Source organism: Hyaena hyaena, unplaced genomic scaffold (genome assembly GCF_003009895.1).
Source record: "Hyaena hyaena isolate Hyena2069 unplaced genomic scaffold, ASM300989v1 scaffold_266, whole genome shotgun sequence".
Taxonomy (NCBI): domain Eukaryota; kingdom Metazoa; phylum Chordata; class Mammalia; order Carnivora; family Hyaenidae; genus Hyaena; species Hyaena hyaena.
The window spans coordinates 653,565-663,458 of NW_024080900.1; the positions used below are offsets into that span (position 1 = coordinate 653,565).

Sequence of the window (9,894 nt, forward strand, 5' to 3'; positions counted from 1 at the left end):
CCTGCTCACGCTGTCTCTCTCTCTCTCCTAGAAATAAATAAAACATTTAAAAAAATAAAATAAAAATGTTTTATTTATTTTTAAGAGAGAGATAGAGACAGCATTATCAGGGGAGGGTCAGAGAGAGAGGGACACACAGAATCTGAAGCAGTCTCCAGGCTCTGAGAGAGCTGTCAGCACAGAGCCCAACGTGGGGCTCGAACCCACAAACCGTGAAATCATGACCTGAGCCAAAGTCGGACGTTTAACCAACTGAGCCACCCAGGCGCCCCTGTATTTGCTGAGTTTTGACAAATGTGTAATATGTATAACCTCAAGTTCTTATCAAATAAAGAACATTACCTTAACACCAAAGTCCCTTCAGGTCCTCTCTCTGTCAATTCCCACCTGTATACTCCTAGATTTTTTTCAAGCATAGATTGGGTTTACCAAATTTTAGAAGGCCATGTAAATCGAATCATTTGCTTTAAAAAATCATATAGTAATAACTCTTCATTTCAGCAAATGTTTTAGATATTCAACCCTATTGCTGTATATATCAAGAGTTCTTCTACATGTATTGCTGACTAGTATTCCACAAATGAATTAATATAGTATGCTTATGCATTCTCATGTTTATAGATACGAGGACTGTGTCCAGTTTTGGGCTGTATAAATAAAATTACTATGTTCTCCTACCAGGTTTATTTTTTTATTTTTTAGCGTTTATTTATTTCTGGAAGAGACAGAATGTGAGTGGGAGGACAGAGAGAGAGGAGACTCAATCGGAAGCGATCTCCAGGCTATGAGCTGGCAGCACAGAGGCAGACGCAGGGCTCGAAATCATGAGTGGTGAGATCATGACCTGAGCTGAAGTTGGACACCCAACAGACTGAGCCACCCAGGCACCCCTACCAGGTTTTTTTTTTAAATACACATTTTCCTTAATCTTGAGTAAATACCTAACAGTGAAGTTATTGGATGTATAGGGTAAGTATATAGTTTTATAAGGAAACTCCAGAAATTTTCTAAAGTCATTGTACTTTATATTCCCACCAGAAATATGGGAGTGTTTCAGTTACTCCACAATCTTACCAACATTATTGCTTAATCTTCCCAAATAAGCATTTTGGTGGGTGTGTAGCGGCACCTTGTTGTGGTTTAATTTGTATTTCCTTGATGAGTAATCACATTGAACACTTTTTCCCATAGGTGTATCAACCTTCTGAAGTGTATCCTGAAATCTTTCCTTCTCCTGGAGAAGAAAAGATTGTTGTTGCTGTTCTTTTATCTTTTTATTGTTGGGTTGTAAAAATCTTTATATACCTTCAGATCTTGTCTTTTGTCAGAAAGTGGATTTATAAATCTCCCAGTCTGTGGCTTGCATATTCATTGTCTTAATGTACCTTTTGATTAGCAGAAGCTTTTACCAATTTTTCTGCTAGATCCTATGTCAGTTGTAATAAGATGTATTTTCTAAAAAAATTGTTTATTTCATCCACACGGTTGAATTTGTCCCTGTAAAGTTGTTCATAATAGTCTCTTTTTTCCCAGGTTTTATATATTTACTCAGAACATGATTCAACTATGGAATGATGCATTTTTAGCACCATGAAATCCAATGTCTTGAAATCCTTTTTTCCTGCCATACTATTTATTACAATTTTATAATCCTGAACAAATTCCCCTATCTAAAGTTTTTCATGCATTCAAGTATTTTGTACAATGTCTGATGTGATCAGTAATAAAGGTTGCAATGAAGTAGTAGCTGTGATCATAACCCTCTTATAAGCTAAAAACAGGAACTTTCTTTTCTGTACCGGCAGCTAGAAAGTTACCAAGTTGTAACCATCCACCTAAAAGGAACTGGTCATCTTTTCCTTGATCAATTAGTATGTCCAGCTGAGAACCTGGATAGGACTTCACAAGATGGGTAGCATCATAAGCTTTCCATTTACTTTGATCTGTTCCCAAGCATCCACTAAAGGCTTTTTTGCCCCAAGGACAGAGCACTGAGTTACAAATTAGAGCAAATACTGATACAGATTTATATTTTCCAGGATTCTTCAAAGCACAAATCAGAGCTCTGTGGCCTCCCAAGGAGTGGCCAAAAATAGACATCCTTTGGAGGTCCACTGGAAAATGGGCATTTATGAGTTGGAGAAGCTCTTCAGTTACATAAGAGTACACTCTATAGTTAGTTTTCCAAGGTTCTTCAGTAACATCCACATAAAACCCTGCAACTGTGTCAAAGTCCCAGCCCTCATCTCTAATATTGCAGCCACAAGGGCAATAACAAGGCTATATTCTGAGGCAGCTTGATGAGAACCAGACTTTGATATAAAATTTTGTTATGTGCCAGTGAAACCAGACAGCCAATACAGCGCATGGCATTTTCCAGTTTCCGCCTTTGGTGGTAAGTAGATAGCAAATTTCATTTTGCAGTTCAGTTCAACACTGTCATGTTCAAAAACTTTCTGCAATCCTCCAAAGAACTTGTTGTTGGAGATCAGTTTATGAGAAGCCACCAGAGGGGAAAAGAGGGGCCTCAACTTCTAAAGTTTTTCATGATACTTTCTTATCCTCCTCATGTCTATAGGATCTGTAGTGATAATCCCTCTTCCACTTCTGATATCAAGAATTAGTGTTTTCTCCTCTTTTTTTTCATGATCAGAGTAATGAGTGGTTTATTAATTACAATCTTTTCAAAGAGCCAGCTTGTGCTTTGTTAGTTTTCTCTCTTCCCTGTTTTCATTTGTCCAATCTCTGCACTTTTAATTTATAATTTTGTTTATATTATTTCCTTTGGGTTTTCTTTGCCTTTTTTGTTTCCCTATATTCTTCAGGCTATTGAGTTGAGATTCTTCTCTTTTCCTAATATTAGCATATATAGCTATAAATTTACCTCTAAGCACTACTTTAGCTATATTCTACGAACATTGATATGTTGTATTTTTATTACCATTCAGATTACAATGTTTTCTATTTTCTCATGTGATTTTTTTCTTTGCCTCATGGATTATATCTAATCTCCAAATAGTCGAAACTTTCCTAGATATCTTATTGCTGATTTCTATTCTAATTTTGTTGTGGCCAGGGAATATATTGTGTATGATTTCAAGCTGATTAAACTATTGAATCTTTTTTTTATGACTCAGACTCTGATTTACCATGTGGTGGTGAATACCATATGCACTTTAAAACTATGTGTATTCTGTGATTGTTGGGTATAGTCTTCCATAAATTAGTTCAAGTTGGTTAATAGTGTTGTTCTGATTAATTGTCTCTGCTAAATTTTGTCTAGTTGATCCATCAAATGCTTGAGAGATGGGTATTCAAATCACCAGTAAAAATTGTGGCTTACCTATTAGTACTTATTTTGCTTCATATAAATTGAAGCTCTGTAATTAGTACTTATACATTTTTTAATGTTTGTGCTTCCTGATGAATTGATTCTTTTCTTATCATTAAATGATCGTTCTTTTTTAATTTTTTTAATGTTTTTATTTATTTCTGAGAGACAGAGACAGTGTGAGCAGGGGAGGGTCAGAGAGAAAGGGAGATACAGAATCTGAAGCAGGCTCCGAGCTAGCTGTCAGCACAGAGCTGGCTCAGGGCTTGAACCCATGAACTGTGAGATCATGACCTGAGCCAAAGTCGGTCGCTTAACCGACTAAGCCACCCAGGAGCTCCAATATCGTTCTTTTCCTTTTTGACTTACAACACATATTGTCCACATAGCTACTCCAGATTTCTATCATTTTGTTTTCATAGTATATTTTTAAATATACTTATTTTAATTTGTCTATATTTTTATATTTAAAGTGAATCTCTTATAGAGAACTTATAGTTGGGTCTTGGCTTTTTAATTTTTTTTATGTTTTTATTTATTTTTTGAGAGAGACTGAGCATGACTGGGGAAGGGCACAGAGAGAGAGAGGGAGACACAGAATCTGAAACAGGCTCCAGGCTCTGAGCTGTCAGCACAGAACCTGACGAGGGGCTCAAACCCACGAACCCATGAGATCATGACCTGAGCCAATGTTGGACGCTTAACCGGGTCTTGGCTTTTTAAACAATTAGCAATCTTTACATGTTAATTGGAGTGGGTAGCTCATTAACATTTAATTTTATTAAATATTGGCTTACTGGTGATTGAATGACATGTTTGAATTTATGTCCATCATTTTTATTATTTGCTTTGCAATTTTGTTTGTTTCCTGTTTGTCCTAGCGTATTTTTGTCCCTGTTCCTTTTTTCTGGCTTTTTTGGGGATATTTACATAGTTTTGATGGTGCCACTTTAAATTATCCATTGAATTTTAGATATGCCTCTTTTCATTATTTCTCATTGATTTTTTTTAGGCATTAAAATATGCTGGAAGGATAAGTTTTAAATTGGATGAAATTTTAAAATTTTGAAATTAAATGGGATAGAATTTCTTAAACCCTAAGGCTGTTAAAATATATATATATATGGGATGCCGAAGTCTTCACCTAAAGGATGGATAAAAATGAACCCCAGAGCAGCTTTGAAGGGTAAAGGGAAAAAATACACCATCTCTGTTTCCTTCTTACTAGAGTCAGTGCATTCCAGAAATTCTGCATACTGTTATTGTTATTTTTTAAATAATTGATACAATTATTCCCAGACAAGAGAATAAAAGCAGTGCAAAAATGATGGCAAGAAAGCAAGAATTGTCAAGAGCTGCCTTTATGCCTCACTTTACCATTTGAGAAATACAGTCAGTATGATGGCTTTTCACACAGAGAATTGAAGGGTTTTTCCCTCTGTTATACTTCTTTTTACATTCTGAATGTAAAACATATCTTTCTTTCCACAGGAACCTGTTAGAGATATTTGAGAACAATTCCAGCTCTTGACTAAAGTACGATGTGTTTCACTTCCCTGTTTTTGACACTTCCCTTTTGCTAGCGGAGGAAGAGGTGAAAAAAGACATTGATTGAACCTCTACTATGGTCCAAACTCTGTGTACAGACTTTGTATACATTATTTCATTCAATCCTCAAAACTACTCTATCTATCCCTGGGCCACCTAGGTGGTTCAGTTGGTTAAGTGGCCAATTTTTTATTTAAGTTCAGGTCATGATTTCACAGTTTGTGGGATCAAGCCCCAAGCTGGGCTCTGGGCTGATGGTATACAACCTGCTTGGGATTCTCTCTCTCTCTCTCTCACTCTCTCTACCCCTCTCGCCTGGTTGCATGTGCACATTCTTGCTCTCTCTCTCTCTCTCTTTCTCTCTCAAAATAAATAAGTAAACTTAAAAAAAAAACCTACCCTATCAGGCAGTTACTATTCCTTCTGCCATTTTATACAAAACATAAAGTTCACAGATTCTAGGTACTATGTCCAAAACCTACTTAAAAGTCACCAATTCACCAGAAACTCAAAAAATCTCCTGAGGCAGTTCTTATACTGATGTCCAAAGACATTTTCCCCAACATCATTTACCCCAACACTGTTTACAAATGGAAAACTGGAAGCAGCCTAAATTTAGCCCATCATTAGGAGAATTTGGTTAGTTGTGGTGCCTCCATATTATAGAATACTGCACAGATGTTGACAGATCACATTAAGTTAAAAAATTACATGAACCCGAGGTGCCTGGGTGGCTCAGTCGGTTGAGCGTCCGACTTCGGCTCAGGTCATGATCTCACGGTTCATGGGTTTGAGCCCTGTGTTGGGCTCTATGCGGACAGCCAGCTCAGAGCCATGAGCCTGTTTCAGATTCTGTGTCTCCCTCTCCCTCTGACCCTCCCCTGCCCATGCTGTTTCTCTCTCTCTCTCTCAGAAATAAATAAAACATTAAAAAAAATAAAATAAAGTGGCAGACATCTTTTTAAAAGTTAGAAAAAAATTACATGAACTCAAGAGACATGTTCGAGAATATTCATTGAATTTGTGTATAAACACAAATAGGAAGGAAAACGTACAGGTTATCTACAAGAGGTTATTTGGTGGATAATGGGGAGAAGACTGGAAGAGGATTTGCACTTTTTATATGCTCTGGTATTGTGTGTATATCCTCTGGTTTCATGTATAACTTGTATAATTAAGTATATTTTATGTCGGCATGATTAGTAAGTAACAAGATGACAGCATTGTTTTAATAGAATCCTTCCTGTTACTGCAGCTGATTTCTATAGCCAGAACCTTCCCAGGGAGGAGAAGGAGAACTCTAGATGCAGAAGACAGCAGTACTGACGGTGGTGGAGAGCTGGAGAAGGTAGATCTGAGCAGCCAAACATGGCGGCAGCCCTGCCTAGCAACCTCAGAAAACCCTGCACTTGACAAGTCCTCAATAAATGAGTTGAATCAAAAAGCAAATCCATACCAGTTGTGACTCAGAAATAAAAGTCACATGTATCATCATTAATAAAGTATAGGTAACATACAACAAAAGAAACCATTTTACACTCTTAAGATTAGCAAAAACTTTAAAGCTTAGCAATACCAATGGAAGCCAAAAACAAAACGAGCTGCCCAATGTCACTTATGGGAATAAAAATTATTACGACCACTTTCAACAATTTGTCAGTACCTGGTAAAGTGGGAGACAAGCCTGCCCCCCGGGTTAGCAATGCCACACATGTAAGAAATGCTTTTTAAGAGACCTACATGGAAATACATGTGGCAATAGTGTAGAGCTAATGGGGTGCTATGTCCATATGGTAGAATATTAGTCAGCAATGAAATTAAATAGACTAGAGTTTCACATTCAATATGGATCAATCTTGAAAAGATAAAAATGAGCACAGGGAGCATCAGCTATATGTGTAGTGTTTCATTTTGCCAAAAAAAAGGGAAAAAGAGGGACAGTGAATAACACAAAATAAATAAAAGAATCTGAAATATATGTAGAAAAATATCCAGACTTTGGAGACCTTGATGTTGAATACATGGGTGTCGGTTACATTAGTCTCTGTTTTTTCTTTATTAAAAAAATATTTTAAATTTTTTATTTTGAGAGAGAGAGAGAGAAAGAGAGTACAAGCAGGGGAGCAGCAGAGAGAGTGAAGGAGACACAGAATCCAAAGCAGGCTCCAGGCTCTGAGCTGTCAGCACAGAGCCTGATGCAGTGCTCAAACTCACAAACCATGAGATTGTGACCCGAGCCGAAGTTGGAGGCTTAATCGACTGAGCCACCCAGGTGCCCCTGTCTTTTCTGTATTTTTGAAGAATTTAATAGGAAGAAAAAAAGAGAAAAGGCATAGAAAAGAATATTCTGAGAAAATATACCAACATTTTAATGGTAATTAACTGGGAAGATTCTAAGTGACCTTAATTTTCTTTTTTATGTTTTTCTAGGTGTTCTATTTGTACATATGAAACATGTATTTCATTTATAACAGTAAAAATATGTTATTTTAAAGTAATACAGGGACGCCTGGGTGGCTCAGTTGGTTAAGCGTCCTACTTCCGCCTGGGTCATGATCTCGCAGTTCATGGGTTTGAGCCCCACATCAGACTCTGTGCTGACAGCTTGGAGTCTGGAGCCTGCTTCAGATTCTGTGTCTCCCTCTCTCTCTGCCCCTCCCCTGCTCATACTATCTTTCTCTCTCTCTTAAAAATGAATAAACATTAAAAGAATTTTTAAAAGTAATACATATACAATTTTCGTGACATTTGATGAAACTATATGAAACACAATTGCAGCTAAAATGACCAGAATTAGACTAAGATATTAACAATTGTTTAATCCTTGGAGGTGATGGGTGGCTTTTTGCTCATACTTTGCTCTAAACACCAATTTTTCTATAGTGGAAAAGTACAATATTTATGAACATTGGCTTATATAAAAGGCTACAGCTTTTAAATGAAAAGAAATTCAAGTAAGTTTTTCCAGCATTGTAAAATGTTCATGGTCCTAATGATAAACTAAGTTATATATATCTTAAAAAATCTGTTCTTAAAGAAGAATTGAATTAGACCAGATAATTTTTAAATGAAGTCTGGTATGATGGTGCAATTTATATTGATATTCCATGAATGCTAGCCCTGCTAAACAAAATATTGAGTTAAATAGCATGAGTTATTCCCTAAATAAATTCTATGAGAGGGGGTTATTGGCAAAGGAGAACATAAGGTCCTAAGTGCCTAGTGACCTGAGTTGTCTCCATGGAGAAGGAAGCATCAGAGTCATTTAATCAATGCTATGTCTTTTATAAATCATCAGGAATTCTCCTAGGAAACCTTTAAGAGATAGATTCTTTATTACCACTGATATATGTTCTAATTAAATTTTTCACATTGCCCTTCTGGAACTGCCCAGCCTGAAGGGAAAGATGTGATCCCAGCCTACCAACTCCCATCATCGACAAGATTATTGCATGTTAGGGAAGCCATGACTGCCTGTTGACTAAAATCTGTGATGCAAACCAATGGCACTGCCCAAAATCTTGAAGTAGCTCTAGAATGAATGCAAAGCTCTGACACCCTTAGGATTTCCGTATGCCTACACAGAAAGGTGTCCTCAAATATAAGAGCAATGTTTTCTTTCCAGGGCAAAAGAGAATCTAGGACAATTCTACCATCCCCTCCTCTGACACTGCTCTCCAGTCCATCCCCTTGGTAACAGACAAACCCCAGAAAGCAGGTGCCCTCAGCAATGCTTGGTGACAGGTTTTTTCCAAAGCACATATGTAACCAATGACCCTAGGAGATCTGAACAGCATTATCTCAAGATATAAAAATCTAAGATTATTGTCCCAAGGTGTACAAACTGAAAATATAGAGAATTTAGGTAACTTGCCCAGGTCACCCTTGTAGCTGATAAGCCAGGTGGCCCTAGACAAGAAGAAAGCAAATGTAACTGTGATGGTGAGAAGGCATCAGAAGCAGATAAGCAAATCAAACACTGAATTTTAAAATTTTATATCACTTTTACTCCTTTCTGTTTTGCACTTTGCCTGGGCTAATGAGATCCTATAAACATGTTTCCATCCACAGTTTTATTTCCCTTGCTTTAGTATCTTTTAACTGACTAACCATAGGAAATAGAGCTGACCCCTTCCCTAGCTGTTTAATGGCCTCATAAGCTCTCCCCTTCTCACTTTGCTGTCTCAACACCCATATGAGACCTACAAGGATTTTACCGCCCCCAAGATTTTGCATCTTCCTGCTCAGCTAATTACCCCCAACTGAAAAAAAAGGACTGTCCCTCATACTTGGAGAAATATGGTAATCAAGCAACTAAATGCTCCTTTTGCTAATGACATGTTTTTTCAGTATGTTCAAATGAGAGGCTCATTGGAAATTATTCACTTTCTTTTAAGTTGCAAAGGAAAATGAAAGGCAAATTATGGCTGTATAAGCACGTGTTCGCACAGATCCTGTCCCACTGAATTAATTTGCCATCCACAGAGCTATTGACAGCTAGTCCTTCCCTTCAGCCTTTGCACTTACCGGGTGGAAATGATTAAAGATTTCATTTCTTCGAGGGGTCATTTGGGTTGGAGATGTCACCAACAGACAATGCAGAAGTTATCACGTCCACCAGAGAGAGTAAGAGAACAATGGTTTCCATGAGTATTTCAACGGTAAGAAGACAGAGAATGGAGTGTACGATTTGAAAGGAACTCAGGCCTTTTTATTCACTCTGATTTTTCAGATGAGGAAACTGAGGCCCAGAGAGGTTAAAAGGATTGATCAAACTCCATTTACTCATTTGTAGCAGAAGTGAAAGCAGGAGCTAGTGTTGGCCTCTCTCTTCCTCCCCTCCATACCATAGCCAGCAGTGCCAGGGGTAAATAAGAGCAAGTTCAAGATGAAGTGGTCTCTGGGGTGGGGAGGGGGATGGGGAAGGGCATGGCTCTTAGGACAAAGCACCATGGCCTACCTGGAATTTTCTACAAATTCCACAATTGCACACAACTTCACTGGTTCAGAGAAAC

General features: G+C 37.6%; 1 pseudogene; it reads right to left on the bottom strand.

Moving 5' to 3' along the window:
* Window positions 1–1,680: 1,680 nt before the first annotated feature.
* Window positions 1,681–9,448, bottom strand: LOC120240899 (annotated as a pseudogene).
* Between the last annotated feature and the right edge of the window lie 446 nt (window positions 9,449–9,894).